General features: G+C 47.9%; 1 long non-coding RNA gene across 1 annotated transcript in view; it reads right to left on the bottom strand.

Annotated features, from left to right (window-relative positions):
* The window catches only part of LOC147913555 (uncharacterized), a 384,803-nt gene that overhangs the window by 299,222 nt on the left and 68,583 nt on the right, over positions 1-16,998 (bottom strand). The window contains exon 2 of the long non-coding RNA XR_015556435.1: positions 8,199-8,237. This is a non-coding gene — a long non-coding RNA (uncharacterized LOC147913555). The remainder of the gene's footprint in view (positions 1-8,198; positions 8,238-16,998) is intronic.

The raw sequence follows: 16,998 nt of genomic DNA, 5'->3' as shown, positions 1-16,998 counted from the left end.
TGGTGACGGTGGATCAAAATCAATCTAGAGAAAATCACAACTAACTCCCTTAGCTGTCCCATCCCTACTCAGCACCTTGTAGATTAAGAGGAACAGCCAGTGCAATTATTTCAATCACTTATGCAAAGTAAGACCGGTTCCCAAATTGGAAGTGACAGTCCGGGCCACCTGGTAGGGAAGACAGCCTGTCCCCAGGAGGGGGGCTGAGCCTTTCTCCCCCGGTTCTTTGGGTGTTTGCTTGGTCGTGAGATGATCATAATCAAAATCACTACCTCCTTCACCAGCACCAGCTCATTGTCACATCCGTCCATGTAAAGCCATCCAGTGGAACTTTTCAGTTCCCCTGAAATTGGCTCTAAGGCCCGCAGATAAAAAGCAGGCTTCAAGTTAAGATGTTATGATATTAAGTGATATTCCTCAAAATGGCTGTATGGCCAAAACATGATATCAGCATATTAAAGGTGCTGATAAGTACTGTGGTGAAGAAATCTAATTAGCTTTGTTTCCCAAACTCACATGACCATGGGAACATGACTACCACCTTTTCAAAAAACTGCTCTGGGAACTTCATACTATGAACACTCTACACAATGAACGTGGGTTGCATGTCCCGAAGTCAGTGGTCCCCGATCTTGGCTGTACATCGGAATCACCCAGGAAGTTTACAAAAAGACTAACACCTGAGTCCCACCTCAGTGTAGATGAGCTGCCAACACATCAGTTTGACCCCTGCCATGCCCACCTTGAGACCATACCTAGCACTGCATCACCATCCCCCAAAACAGAGCCAACACCATAAAATACCAAGAGGAAATGGACATTTTGCTGGACAGTTCACGGGCTGATGGGAAAGAGGAAAATGTTGCACATAACAGTGCAAAGCTTGCCAACAATTCCCTTTGAAAGTCTCTGATCTTTCTCCAAAGTTCTCCTCCAGATGGCAGCCGCTTTGTGTCTCTTTTCTCCTCTTCTTTCACTGCCCTCCCACCCAACGGCCCCTAAACCTCTATTATCCTAACCAACCTCCTCTTGAATCTCAGCTCGTACAAGCCACCCGGGAAGAACAGTCCTGCAGGAAGCTCAACAGCACTCTGCTCTCACTCAAATCGCCCCAGGGGTCTTACCTCCAACCCGAAAGAGCTTATCAAAGTGTGTTTCAATATACACAAAATCGATATACACAAAAACGTGAGTTACAAAAAGTTCAATGTATACTCTTGTGGCCAGATGGAGAGGGAGGCGTTTTTATAAGACTAACTTGGAGAATGGTTAACCAGGAGGGCTGCATGGTACAGGTGAGACTCCAGCCATCTTGAGGAAAGGATTTGTGTGGAGGAAACAGGAAGAACCTGGAGGTTAATGGCAGGGTCTGCACAAATCCCAAAGGCTTGGAAAGGAGCTGGGAGAGGGGGAGGGAGGGAGCAAAGGGTTTATGTAGTGATGAAGGAAGGGCTTCGGTGGAGCAAATAAGAATACCAAGCCTGTGCCTTGCCCTCAGCACCTGTCAGACACCGTTCTAAACACCATTCACCTTACTTTGCTTAAACCCCACAACACCCCAGTGAGATGGGTGCTGTCATCCCAGTGAGCGAGGAGCAGGGCTGAGATTTGAATCAAAGTAGCTGTCTTCAGGGTCTATTTGCTTAACCACTGCATTAAAGAGTAATGAGCTAGAGCGTCAATAAAAACAAGGCTAATTAAGCAGGCAGAGTGACTAGGATCTGTAGTAATCCAGAATTCTGCTATCACAGAAAGGCATTCAGACCAGCAACAGCAGCATCGCCTTGGAGCTTATAAGAAATGCAGGATCTCAGGCCCCACTCCAGGCTTCCTGCATCAGATTCTGCATTTTAACAAGAGCCCCGGGGGTGTCCTCCAGACATGAAAATGTGAGTGGTGCTGGTCTAGAAGTCTGGAGTCAACAACATAAATGTAACTTGAGAAGGGAGCACTGGGAGTGGGAACAGAGCAGGTGAGAGCTCCAATGAGCTTCCGTGTGTAAATGCGTTTCCAGAGCCACGCACAGCTGCAGCGGTCATTTCTGACAGTGGACAAAACAGCCGTGGTTGGGAGCCAGGTTCAGGTACTAAAGGCTCTGCCACCGAGGGCAAATCTGTGCCCTCGGGCAGGTTATGAAACCTCCAAGACTCACTGTCGCCATCTAAAAGTGGAGACAAAGGATAGTTCGTCACAGGGTGGTTGTGAAGATTAGGTGAGAAATTCTATATTTGGTGCTTAGCATAATGCTATTACAGAGTAACCCCTCCACAGCATTACTTATTACTATGATGATGTCAAAATTATAACTTATGGACAGTAAGCTGGCTCCAAAGTTCCTGAGTACAGTGACAAAGCCTGGGAAGATGATGGAAGAAGGTGCAGAGAGATGCAAAGTGCAGGACAGTGAGCTCAATGTCCTCATCTTGCCTGGACAGAGTTCAAAGACGCCACTTCATTCTCGACTCTGACTATTAGAGAGGCGGGGGTCACAGCATCCTTTCCAAAGAAGTGAAAGGCAACCACGTGTACAATTGATAACAAGATGCCTACCTTCCAAATCATAGGTGAGATAAAAGCAAATCAAACAGAATCTACAGAGCCAAGAACACAGAAAAGAAACGCAGCAGCAAGAAAAGTTCTTTTTCAGGAATATTTTTTTAAATGACAGGTGATCAAATATATCTACTATGGCAAATATACCAAATTCCTTCATGAAAATGCTAAGATACTCAGACTGGGTGAATAAACAAATCCATCCACAGGCTACTTCCAAGAGATATTTGCAACAAAAGGAAATAAAAAAAGAAGAGTTACAATGAAAAGACGTATCCTGCCCATGGGAACTAAAGAAAGATGGAAAGCAACATTGATTTCAGGAAAACTCAAGGCAAGAAGCATTAACCAAACTCAAGATGGCCATTTTATATTAATAAAAGGCTCAATCCATAACTAATGCTTGTCAATAAATAGGCTTTGTGAGTCAAATGACATGGGCTCAAAATACATAAAAAAGCATGAACTTTGACCAGTACCACGAGAGACCGACAGAAATGTAGTAGCTCTGGGAGCCTCCGACAAACCCATCTCAGATAAAAACAAAGGACTCAAGGCTCCTGAACTGTAAAATTGATAAGGTTTGTCAGATTGACAGCACACCTTTACAAGTGTCCAAGGGGTATTTCAAAACTATCATATACTATTGCACAAGTTAAACTTTAATGAAGTTCTCTCAGTAGGTTCTATACAGGGTACATTCTCAGTCTATAGTATCATACAAATGGAAATTAGTTTTTTTTTTAAAGTAATGTTGTGGCAATAAGTTCCTAATGCTCAGAAATTCATGAGCCCCTTGACTGATGCTTTTGTTGGAGAAAAGGTGGAGTTTTGAACAATCTCAGATGGAACAATGCCAAAGAAGTTCTTATTTGCTTTGGAGTATGGTTGTAAACTCAAGAATTTTCTGCAGACTTGCCCGTACATTCATCCATCCATCCATCCATCCACCCACCCCTCCATCCACCCACCCATCCATCCATCCATGCAATGTGCATTGAGCGTCTACTCCATACCAGTACCACACAAAGTGCTGGGGCTCCAGTGGAACAAAAAGATAAGGCACTTCTTGTTAGGAAGACCTTATTTACAGACCTCCTCCACGCACAAAGAGAAAAGGGTAAGTAGACAAAGTAATTAAAAATGAAAGCATGATGATGAACAACGGGATGTGATGGAGTGTAACGGGAGTAATAAGGTCTCAGCTGAGGTCTCAGGTTTTCATTCAACAAGACATGTGAAGACAAGTGAGCAAGACATGGTTCTTGAGGAGCTTATATTTTAGTAAGAAGGAATCAAGTAAATAAACATGAGAACAAGAAAAGAATATAATTTCAGATAGTGTTAAGTGCCATGAAGAAGATAAAATAGAGCAATGGAGAAGAGCATGTTTGGGGCAGGAGAGATGCTGATACATTGCCGGTCATCAGAGGCTCCTGAAAGGAGGTGACATTGGATCTGAGAGCCTCCAGGATCCAGAGGGCAGTATAGGCGAAGTCACAGAGGTATCTGAGTGTTATTCTCAGAGCCATGAGAAGCCTCTGGATCTGTCTGGGTACTTTGGGCAGGTAACTGCACGTGGTTCCGTGAGGCCTTGAGGACACTACGGGTTCCTTGGGGACCCAGACGTCCTTCTAAGCCAGAGCTACCCAGGCAGACAGCCTTGCAGCATCCACAGAGGCTCAGATGGTAAATCCAGCTCTAATTACACTGGCAATTATGCACTGACACTTGCTGAGCAGCAAAGACCGTACCTTCTGTTAGGAGATGATCGCTGGGAAGGTGCGATCCCTGAGGAAGGGAAACTTCCCTTACCTGCGAAGGTTAAATCTCAAACAGGGAGGGTGCTGTGAATTTACAAACAGCTGATGAAAGGAAGCGAGACCCCGTCCAGACAGGTCTGAGAAATAAGTGAGAAGCCTGGACATTGGGAAGGGGATTCGCTGGAGCGTCCACACCGCCTCTCCCCGTTCTTGAGGCAGCATCAGAAAGAGCAAATACTCCGAGGTCAGTCAGACCCAGATTCTAATCCTTGTCCTGTCTCCAGTGAGCTGGCTGACCTGAGACAGTTATTTGCCTCTCTGAGCATGAGGTGCCCCACCTGCAAATGGGTTTAATAATAACCTTTCTTGTGGGGGTCCACCTGGCACACTGTAGATGTTTGAGAAATGCCAGACCCTTCTCTCTGGGTTCTCCCAGGCCTCTTGCTCTGAACAAGAGGAAAGAAAGGAGGATGAAAGGAAGGGACCCACCAGCCACAGTGGTTATTATGCTCCTTGGGATGCGGGAAGGGAGGTAAAGAGCCTGTGATAATAAGATTCTCACCCTGTGTTCCCCGTGACAGCGACTAAGGGAGACATGAGAACAGGGCATCCATCAGAACTCACAGAGGAGGCCGACGACGACAGGTAATCAAAGGGATAAATCCATTGCAATCTGAAAAACAGCCTGGCTGCTTTCATCTGGGAGGGGAAGCAAGGACTCACACTCCAGCCAAAAACACACTTTTTTCTACCCAAGCACCCTGAGTGGGACTATAGGCATGGCAGGTTTCCAGAACAGACCCCCTCGGGGTTAATCAATCTTCTCCTTGGTCTGGCCACGTCCCCCGGTGCCTCGGTCCCCACTCCGAGCAAAGCTTGAGAAATATGCAACTGCCAAGAAGATTTATCCATTTTAAAAGGTCAGAGAATTACTGCCATTGAAACCTGTGCACGGAGCAGATGTAAATATGCCCCAGCTCCCCTTCGTGCTTTATCACGCTCAGGAGAGGGGACCTGGGGGGAGCGCAGCCTCTGGGAAGTTACTTTCCTGGCGGAGCATTTAACTGCTTGGTGCCTGAGGAGCCAGGGACTCCCGGGGGTAGGACCTACCTGGCCCCCACGTCACCTTTATCACCCTCTTCTCCCTCTCACCTGAGAAGCATCCCGTCTCCAGCTTCCTGGGCTGCCAGCAACACTAGGGACCTGGACCCTCCCTGTCCAGTTCCACGGAACATCCGTCTAGGGGAAGAAGGATGAACAACGTGGATTCAGACCTTGCCCCAATTACTGAAGTACTGAGAAGGCAGGAGGCAAAGTCAGTTAACAACCAATAATCTCCTTGGCTGTAGACACCAGATCATCTGTTTTGCAACGTGCTGGTTACTAAACCACTAGGAAGAGAGAAGAATGGAATGCCATTCCCTCAGTAGGAATTTCCATTTTCTCACAATTGACTTAGAACTTCCTAGCATCTCAAGGTGCTCTGAGGGTATGTGGGTCCAGGAAAGCCAGAACCATAATGAGGTTTTAAAAAAAATCAAGCACCACACTAGTGTGGAAAATGCTGATGCCTCAGGGAGTCTGGAGAAGTCACGGCAGGAAGAATCCAGGCCAGAGAAATGCACAGACCTGTGTTCAAATCCTAGCTCTGCCACTTATAAGCTGTGTGACTGTGGGCAATTTGCCTCACCTCTCTGTGCTTGTGCCCCCTTGGGAGAAAAAGGGGCATGATAAGATGTAGTCTGCCTAGATGCTGTGGAGATTGCGGCTAAGACGAGTGTTATCACACGGCTCACAGCTGATATCCCACAAATTGTTATTATCTTGTCAAGTTGACCGTGTCAACCCTGGGTCAACCAACCTATCAACAAACCAACTCAACCAAGTGACCCAGGAGCCACATAGACTTTCCAAAGGTTAGAGGTCAAGATGTCATCATGGAAAAAGAGGGCAGATCAAAGACCAGGAAGCCCACTGGAGAGGCTGGCCGGGAGTGATGCATGTGGTCCCTCCACCCTGCTCTCCCCCGTACAGCGCACAGAACAGAATGTGCTGGCCAGGGCTGATGCCCAAATGCAGGACGGCATGGTGGATAGAAACCACGGGCCGTGGAGCCGGCCTGCCAGCCTCCAGACCCCAGCAGACACCGGAGGGACCTGCTGAGACTCAGGTTCCTCTTGTCAAAAGAAGGGAATAGTTGGGCAGTTCTTCAAAAAGTTAAACACAGAATTACTTCATGACCCTGAGACTCCACTCCTAAGTGTATGCCCCAAAGAACTGAAAGCAGGTACTCAAACACTTGCACACGCATGTTGACAGCAGCACTGTTCACAATAGCCAAAAGGCAGAAACGACCCAAATGTCCACCAACAGATGAATGGATAAATAGATGCGGTCCATCTGTACAATGGGATATTATTCAGCCATAAAAGGAGTGAAGTTCTGACACGTGCCACAATGTGGATGAACCTCATAAACATCATGCTGAGTGAAAGAAACCAGTCACAAAAGGCCACATAGTGTACAATTCCACTTATATGAAATTCCAGAATGGGAAAATCCACAGAGACAGAAAGTGGATTAGTGGTTGCCAGAGGCTGGGGGGCGGGGGATGAGGAGTGTGCCAATGGGGTTCCCTTTTAGGGTGATAAAAACGTTTTGGAACTAGATAGAGGTGGTGGTTGCACAACATCGTGAATGTACCAAATGCCACTAAATTGTTCACTTTAAAATGGCTAATTTTGTGTTATGTGAATTTTACCTCAATAAATTACTTTTTGGAAACATAGCTACTCAAAGTCTTCTACTCACGATCGGCAGCCAACAGCGGGAGCTGGCAAGGGGTGCCCCCACTACAGCGACACCCCAGGAGGAGAAGGGGCAGTGGAAGCACAGAGCAGCCGCTAATCGGCACTCAAATCACAGCCATAGATTCAGCCTCCCCGTGAAGCTTCCTTCATCCCTGAAACCACCTCCAGTCCACTCAAGGGCCAGCCACGCACCCCTCCAACCCCATCACACGGGAAATTTACACGTGTAATAAAAAGCTGCTGTCTTGACACTAATCTTAGAGAAAAAAATCTCATGTTTGTATTAATTTTCCTTCCCGGGTTTTAATTGAAGAGAGGATACAGCATCACGAGGGAAATAAAACCTTACTTCATCTATCCGAGGGCCGTGTGGCTTCATTAGAAATTACGTTAGTTCCTCATTAAGCAACAATAATAATGTAGAGTTGGAATCAATAAAAAAAAATGCATCGCCCCAGGGTATAGATCCGTTTGGTTCAATTATGTTCTTGCATGGCCAAGCTCTGGTGGCTCCAACGCTAATGAAAATGTGGTGCTGGAAGATGTGGGCTTCCTTCATTCACCTTCAAAGCCGAATGATGAAATAGAGACAAAGGCATGATTCCCATCCTCACAACCACTCTCATCATTCCTGATAAGAAGCCATCTAACCACCCACCCACCCACCCACCCAAGCCCGGGCAAAACCAACTTCATTTCTAGAGCTCATACATTAAAGGTGCCCAGTAGGTTTCAGCTCAGTGGCCTTCACTGATCGATTAGTAGTGACTGTTCTGCATAAGGGTTGAATTGTGATGTGGTTGATTAGAGATGTCTGCCTTGGGCACGGGATTAGAGTGCTGTGCCTGGTGGTAAGTATGCCCCAGTTATGCCCAGGAGCTCCTCCAACTGGGAGGGGAGGTTAAGAAAACTATAGGCTATTATCACTGGTGACGCCCACCCCCTCTGTAGCCACGCCCCCTACAGGGCTGGGCTGGCTTTGCGCAGTAATAGACTACACCAGACTTTCCTACCTCCTTCATTTCCACCAGACTTAACAAAAATCCTAAATTAGGACAAAATGAGTACTTACCTGACCTTCAACTAGGCTGTATGCCAGGGACAGTAGATCCTGCATAAAAAAATACAAAGACAAGAAATGTTGAGTTTCACATGGAAACAATTGCTTTTACTCTGTTTTTCTCTAAGACAAGATAACTATGTTCCTTAGAAAGAAATATTTGACTCATTCATTCCAAAAATGTTCATTGAGTACCTAACACATGCCAGGTGGTGTTGCAGGCTTTGTGTTTTTAACAATAAACAAGATGGCAATTCCCTGCCATGGGGCAGGAAGGAAAGGAGGGAGAACATAGCAAATAAGGAAGGTAATAAATAACTAATAAATGAAGATAATATCAGATAGTGATAAGTCCACTGATGATAACAAAATGGGTGGAGAGTGATGGATCTACTTTACATTAGGGGTCAGGGAGAGTTGAGAGCTAAATGACAAGAAGGAGCCAAATATATTTGGAGTGAGTATTTTCAATGTAGGAACAGACACTTGGGCAGGTTCAAAGGCCCTGGGGCAGGCACAAGTGGACAAGGGCCAGCAGAAAGGCCAGAGTCAGCCCTCAGGGAAGCAGGCAGGGACCAGATCATGTTTGGCCCTGAAGGCTGACATATGCAGCTGGGGTGTTTTTCTAAGCAAGTTGGGAAGCCACAGGAAGATCTTAAGTACGTTTTCACAGAACCAAAAATCACGCCCTACTCTGCTCAATAGCCCCAAATAGGGACGCAGGGATTTATTCCTTCCTGAAAACACCACAGGTCCCACGCTAGGATTTCCAGTGGCATCCACAGAGTCCCTCGCTGCCCCAGGAAGACCCCACGCTTTGAGGATTCTCAGATCTCAGGCCCCCAGGAGTTGAGGTGTCCCCTCCTCTCCACCAGGACCTGGACACGGTCAAGCATCTCGGCTAGGTCAGGCCCTCAGCTCCTCCCCTCATGAAATGGAGCCCCCAGGACGTGGACCAACCAGCACCTTAAAGACAAAACGATGGACGCCACCCTGCGTTGCTGACCAAAGTCTCAGCCCAGCAGACCTGACTGTCTGGAACCCTTGCCTCCCACCTGCACCCCTTGCTGAGTCTGGGGTTCCTCATCCGACTTCACAGGGTGGGCGTGGGGATTCAAGGGAATACCGCACGCCCGGTTCATAGACAGCGCTCGGCAAAGGCCTGAGTGTTAAGAGCCATTATTAGCATCTTTATTATCATTGTTGGTCCAGCCCGTGACCCACAGATTAATGATGACCGCGGGCTGGGACCAGCCAGGAGAGACCGTCGCCTAAAGAGAAGTCGTCGGGGGTACGGCTGAGCTGGAGCCACAGGTTGGAAACAGGTAATGCGTAAAGTAAATGCTGGATAAACACCTGAAGGATGAGCTGCTTCTCCTCCAAAGGCCGTTACCCCAGGCACGCCTGTGGCGTTTCTCCAGCATCTGCAGGTGTGAACAGGAGGGCTGTCCTGCCGGGCTGTGCTGAAAGGCACGGACAGGGCAGAGCAGCCGTCTTCTCCTCCCAGGTCAGCTCTGGGACACTGCGCTGCGGCTCAGGTGGGTCTGGGGCCTCTGTTTACACGGGAGGTGCTCACGGAGCGGGAGGGCATCAAGCAGAGCCCAGAGTCTGCATTCAGGGGGGTGGGTGAACACAGACCTTTCTCCTGGGGTCTTAGAACTGAGCCCGTGCCTCCCGCAGCCTCTCCTCCATCCATCAACCCTCCCCTTCCTTAGCTGCAAACCCTCCTTCTATGGCAGCTCCTCCTCTGGGGCCAGAAACGTATCCAGGTCTCGCCCCTCTCTTCCTTGCTCCCTCATTGCCTTTACAAATTATAACAGCTCTGTTCTTGCTTCTTTCCATCCACCCTCCAGAACTGGGCTCGACATTGGAGACACAGTGGCACCCCGCCCACCCAGCCCGACAGCTTTATAGCTCAATCAGCCCCCTTCCCCCTTCTCACCTTGCCGGGAGCCCTCGGCAGTGACTCTCCACTCCCTTCGTAAGGCTCTGACCGTCCCCTTTCTGACTTCTTTTCCCAAAGCACTTCCTCCCTTGGGGTCCTTTTTCTAGGCCTATTCCAGGAACACCAGCATCCTCTAGGAATCTGCCCCTGCATGCATCCTACTCGCCGTCCCTTGGACCCATCTACTGTCCCATCCAGACAATTCCCAGCTCCTGTAGGAGGTGTGCATGGCTAGGCCTGACTGCCCTCCTGAGCTCCTGTCCTCCGGCTCTCTCCACGTGGGTGTGCCACTGCCGTCTCAACTCCACACGACCCAAGCCAAGCTCGCCCCTTTCCATCAGCTGTGCCTCCTGCCTCTCCTGGCTCCCAGAAGGGCATCCCGGTTCTCCAGCCCACAAGCCTGAAGCCTGGGTGCCTCCTCTCACTCGTCCCCATGTTCAATCCCTGTTGATCCCCTGCAGCTGTGTCTCTTGCATGGCGCTCTCCTCCCGGTCTGGGTATTGCATAATAATTGCATAATAATAGACTCTTCAAAGGCTCCTGGACACATCTCTTAGTGCTGCTGAAAACAATTTGGCTGAGAGCAAGGGGACGGGCAGGACAATTTGGTCAAAATGAAACATTCCACAGTGGTTGTTCTTCTGGGTGTTGGTCATCCTGGTGTGCCATGAAGTGGTTTTAGAGAATTTTTATGCATCTTTAACCACTTGGATCCATTTATTCGCCCATATTAGGAGTTTCATTTTGTTTTGTTTGTCTAAGAAATAAAAACCTGGTATTGCCAAGCTCGACTGTAACTAATGGCAGACACGGGGCAATGAAAAGAAAGAGTCTCCTATAAAAATCTCGTTTATAGCATTTGTCCAGCTCAGCTTCAGAGAACGGTCCCCTGAAATGCAATGGATGCGCTTTACATCAGCGTGCCGCCCTGTGAAGATCCATTTTGCAGTGTGTTTTATCCCGGAAAAGCAGGGTGTCAATTGAATTTATATAAATCAAAACCAATATTATTTTCCCCACCACTCTTTTCTGAATTGTAAATGAAGAAAGTCCCAACTAGTCACCAAACTCATCCCTGAAAAAATAATCACCATACGAGTTTGACATGTATTCCTCTAGCCTTTTTCGTAAACATGCACAAACATACCTGCCTATACATATATATATACACATACACACAAAGATACTTTAAAAAATGGATCAGAGCTATAACTATTGATCCGCAACACTTGCTTTTTATAAACTTATCAATAGAGTGTGAATATCTTTTCCAGATAATTTATGTAGAATTGGGTTTCTCAATTTCAGCACTGTTGAAAATTTGGACTGGATAATTTCTTGTTGGGCTGTCCTGTGCATTGCAAGCTATTTAGCAGCACCCTTCACTGCTACCCACCAGATGCTAGGACCATATCCTCTCTCCAAATTGTGACAGCCAAAAATGTCTCCAGACATGGCCAGGGGTCCGCCGAGGAGACCACCAGCTGAGAAGCCCTCATGGGGAACCATCTTTTCCTTTTTTAACAGCTGCGTAGGATTCCATGCTATGGCTGCACCATAGTTTATTTAACTAGTCCCCTAGTCATCAACACTCAAAATCTATTTTAAATGCATCAGAGGGACTTGATGGTTAAAAAAAATCACAATGTATAAAGAGTCATTTTACTTGATCCTTCTCCTAAAATTTGAATTATTGTGTATCTTGTTTTTTTAAAACAGACAGGTACTCTGTGTACATCAGGCAGCTCTCTGGGGTTCTTTTATGTTTGTTCACACGACATGGGCGTTGACAGAATTCTACCTGTGTGGGGAGGAGATGGGTGATCTTTAATGCTGTGACAGCGTGGGGAGGTGGCACTCTCATATGCCACTGTCGGGGGGCAGCAATCGGTACCCCCTTTCTGGCAGGCAATCAGGCAAAACAGATCAAGAGCCATCACTCTGCCTAACTCTCTATTTCTTGTTCAGTAAAATTAGGTGGATACCCACGGACTGTTCTTCCATTCTCTTCAGGCTGGATGAACTCAGTGAAGCTAGATGGCTCTCCAAGATAAATGCCTGGCCCTTCTCAGAAAGACAATTAATGAGCTCAGAGACTGCTTAAACCGAGATGAAATGTGAGATTAACAGACGCAGGGCCATCCATCCACCCTGCCAACAGGCTATCTCCTCCTCGCCGTGCCATTTCATTAGACACCGCCGAGGAAACCCACCGAACACACCGTGGCCGTCGGGTCTATTTTTGAGATAATTACAAGGCTCGGGCTTGGATCCACTTAAAGGCAGAAATATGGGACAGAGAAGGATTAAGGCGAACTCTACCCCTCTCTCCTCTGCTGAAAATGTCCCAACAGGCTTTAAAGGGAAGAGAAAACCGCATGAAACTGTCATCAGAGCCTGGTTGTGGCTGCAGGAGCTGAGGGCCCTAAAGTTTAACTCTGAACAGTGCCCAGTAATGAGGGACCCTCCCTCCCTGCAGGCCTGCTAGTCTCCTCACCCACCCCCCTGCTCTCCGTGTCTGGGAACACGAGTGCCTTACGGGGAAGGAAGGAGCCAGGAGAGAGGAAGGGAAGGAAAGAGGAAGGAGGGGCAAACAGTTCAGAGCAGGATCATCGTGTCTCTAATTGTCCTCTGGGGTTAGCAACCCATTGCCCTCCGTGGACGTTCAGATGTTGCTGCTCTATGCCCCACTCCTAAAAATGGATCCATCCTCTGTTCACACAATCTCGCAAACAGGAAGATGGCGACAGGGTTAAGTCACCTGCAGGTCGGCTTTCTCTTTTCCTCTCCAGCCTACAATCTCCTGGAAAGCCCACCAAGAACACAAAACCGCACGAGTCCCTCGGAAATGACCTCGCTTGCCTGCAGCCTCTCTGTCCCTCTCCCTAGCAGAGAAAAGATGAGAAATGGGGTATTTCCACGGACATGCCTTTCCTTGTCATCCGTTCCATGAGAATTTCCACCCTGACATCTGAGCATGTCCCCTCACCCACCCACTCTGATGCCAAGTACAACAATGTCGGGAGATCAAGCAATGATATTCATAATAGCCTCTGCATGATGCCCGAGCAGGTGATGTACTTTGCTCCTGCAATGGGATTAGAACTTGGACTAATCTTTGCACTCCTCCTTTGTGCCCTTCCTTATGTAAGACTTTTCATCAGTCAGAGGCTTGCTCCTTGCCTTAAAGAGGGTTAGGATTACTTTCCCAGGGGTGAAAAGAGGAAGAAATGGTGTTCAGCCTTTTTGACATCCAACGGGAGCTGCCAAACCAACGCCGACAGACCATTCCCGCCCTTGGAGGAGATCCCGTCACCAGGATGAGGAGCCGGCTGACTGTGTCCCATCTCCATCTGGGAAGAGCCTTCCACCCACAGCAGCTGCCCGAAGACCACGGATGGTCCGGAAGGATTCCTACTCATGCCCTGAGCCTTTGCAGGGCTCCAAGGAAACTTCTCCCCATGCCCCGCCTTTTTCAAAGGAGCTTACAGGCCCCCTAAGAGACAGAAGGGGTTGTGACGGTGTAGATGAGACAGTGGTGGCCTCTACCTCATTATACATGAACTAAAACATTTATTTCTCCCAGAAAGACTCCAAGAAAGACCATTATTATTATTCTGACTTCACAGATCATAAAAACAGAGAAGTAAAGCTCTCAGGGCCCCTGCAGCCAGTGAGCTGGGATTCAAACCTGCTTTGTCTGATTCTGATTCCAAGACCTCTCTGGTCCACTGATTCTCTCATATAAATGGAGACCACGCATGGCATCGTGCAGAAGGACACACGCTTACCCTCAGGTGGCTTCCAAGCAACTCAGCAATGCAAAACTCAAATATTTAAGCAGAAGTGGGATGTCATAACAGAGACGCAAGGACCAGAACGCTCCAGATGAGGGAAGGAAGTAGGTCAGCAGGGTCTCCGGAAAGCAGACACCCAGGTGGAGGTAGGCACGCAAAAGGTTTCCTGGGGAGTAACACTTGAGTAGGGGGTTGAAGCATCTTGGTGGAAGGGAAGGAGCCTAAGATATCAAAAGCCTGGTGGTCCTAGCTTCTGCCACAAAAATATGAGATCCACTAGCATAGGGATTGTGTCTGCCTTTTTCCCCGCTATATTCCCAGATCTGGCCACTCCTGGTCCCATTAGGGGCTTGATAGATGGATGGATGGATGGATAGAGGGAGGGAGGGAGGGGGGGAGGGATGGATGGATGAATGGATGGATGGAGGGAGGGAGGGAGGGAGAGAGGGAGGGAGGAAGGGAGGAAGGGAGGGAGGGAGGGATAGAGAGAGGGAGGGAGGGAGGGATAGATGGATGGATGGATGGATGGATGGATGGATGGATGGATAGAGGGAGGGAGGGAGGGATAGATGGATAGAGGGAGGGAAGGAGGGGGAGGGATGGATGGATGAATGGATGGATGGATAGAGGGAGGGAGGGATAGATGGATGGATGGATAGAGGGAGGGAGGGAGGGATGGATGGATGGAGGGAGGGAGGGAGGGATGGATGGATGGATGGATGGATAGAAGGAGGGAGGGAGGGAGGGAAGAAGGGAGGGAGGGAGGGATAGATGGATGGACGGATGGATGGATGGATGGATGGATGGATGGATGGATAGAGGGAGGGAGGGAGGGATAGATGGATGGATGGATAGAGGGAGGGAGGGAGGGAGGGATAGATGGATGGATGGATGGATGGATAGAGGGAGGGAGGGAGGGAGGGATGGATGGATGGATGGATGGATGGATGGATGGATGGAGGGAGAGAGGGAGGGAGGGAGAGAGGGAGGAAGGGAGGGAGGGAGGGAGGGATGGATGGATGGATGGATGGATAGAGGGAGGGAGGGATAGATGGATGGATGGATAGAGGGAGGGAGGGAGGGAGGGATGGATGGATGGATGGATAGAGGGAGGGAGGGAGGGAGGGATAGATAGATGGATGGATGGATGCATGGATGGATTGATGAATGGGTTGATGAATAGGTGGATGAATGGATAGGTCTAAATTCTATCATGTTCCAGTTGTTCGGAATAAAGACAGCCAAAATTTAAAATTCCTTAAAACCCATGTGTCCATTTCAATTAATAGCAACTTGAAAGCACCTCCTTCAAGGAGCAATAGAGGATCATAGTTAAAAAGGTGAGGCCTTGCACACATCTCCTAACCTCTTTGAGACTCAGTTTTCACCTATGTAAGGTAGAATAACAATTGTACCTGTTTCGCTTGTCTCTAATAGAATTAAATGAGATGATCCACGTAAATCGCTTAGGAAAAGTATGGCAAATAACAAGTGCACGATAAATTATATATCCTCCCTCCTCCTCTCCTTTCCTCTCTCCTCCTACCATCAGACATCAACTCTCACCATGCCGTGCTGCCCTCCCGGCCACACGACCCATCAGCAGGCTCCCACAGCCTCTCATCTTTTCCCTTATTCCTGTGGGCTCTGATAAATCATCAGTGACATAGAAAACAACTACAGATAGTTAGCACACGCTGGGCTGATGGCGCTAAAGCCTTCATAATCCGACTCCGAGGAAGAGCATCTAGTACTTAATTTTTAAAATGCAATATATATTTAATGCAATATTAATATTTAACTCACTAATGAAATATTTAATTTGATATCTAATGCAAATAAAAATAGTAAACAGATTTATTAATGATTTACGCAAATGCTTGCCTATTCTGTTTTTAAAGCGTTTTTCTGCCTAGAAGACCATTTTCTACCCCCCTGAAAGCAAAAACGGTAGGGTTTCGAGCTGGTTCTTGAAAGTGGGTCAGACTTGTCATCTTGTGAGTGGGCTTGGCCAAGAAGCAGCAGCCACGGATTTTATTTACTCATAGAGTTAATGAGGGCACATTATGTGCTGGGCACTGAGCTCAGATCTGGTGGGAAGTAAGATAAAGTTCTGTGACAACTAAAACAAGTACTAGAAAGGGGATCCAGACAGAGAGTAACACTGAGCCCTAGCAGGACCCCTACCCAGACTTGGGGTGGGAGGTACAGTCAGGGAAGGCTTCCTGGAGGAAGCAACATCTAAACTGAGACAACTTGGAGAAAGAGAGGAAGGGTGTTCCAGGCAGAGAGAGGAGTTGACTCAAAGGCTGCTAGAGACTGAATGTTTGTGTGCCCCCAAAATTCATATGTGGAAGCCCTAATCCCCAGTGTGATGGTATTAGGAGGTGAGGCCTCTGGGAGGTAATTAGATGATGAAAGTAGACCCCTCATGAATGGGATTAATGCCTGTATAAGAAGAGATATGAGAGAGATGATATATCTCTTCACCATGTGGGGACACAGCGAGATGGCAGCTGTCTGCAAACCAGGGAGAGAGCCCTCACCAGGAACCAAATCAACTGGCACCTTGATCTTGGGCTTCCAGCCTCTAGAATTGTGAGAAATAAATTTCTGCTGTTTAAGCCGCCCAGTCTACGGTGTTCTGTTACAGCAGCCAGAGTGGACTAAGACAAAGGCCTGGAGACAGGGTGGTGTCAGAGACAAGAGAAGTTCAGAGCAGCTGGACAATAGAAGTGGGATGTGGTTTGAAGTGAGGCTGGGCCTCGTGAGCCCTGAGAAGTGGTTCGGACACTATTCCGAGGGTGATGAGATTTACGCATTGGAATGACCAGGGCTGCCCTTTGGAAGGAACACTCTGGCTGGAAGACAGTTTCACAGCTAATATCTATTAACGTAATCAAGAGAAGAGAGGTGTCGATTGGAATGGAAAGAAAATGGGCAGATTCAAGAAATATTTAGGATGCTAAATTGACAGGTCTTGGTAACGAGGTGTGGCAGGTGAGAAAGAGGAAAAAAAGAAGATGATCTGTAGGTTTTTCACATGAACAATCTGGTGGGTGCAGTAAAT

The sequence above is a fragment of the Ceratotherium simum genome, chromosome 26, assembly GCF_057802395.1.
Source record: "Ceratotherium simum simum isolate JZ-2026a chromosome 26, ASM5780239v1, whole genome shotgun sequence".
Taxonomy (NCBI): Eukaryota; Metazoa; Chordata; class Mammalia; order Perissodactyla; family Rhinocerotidae; genus Ceratotherium; species Ceratotherium simum.
The sequence above is the reverse complement of the archived record's forward strand: the minus strand, read 5'-3'. Positions and strand labels throughout refer to the sequence as shown.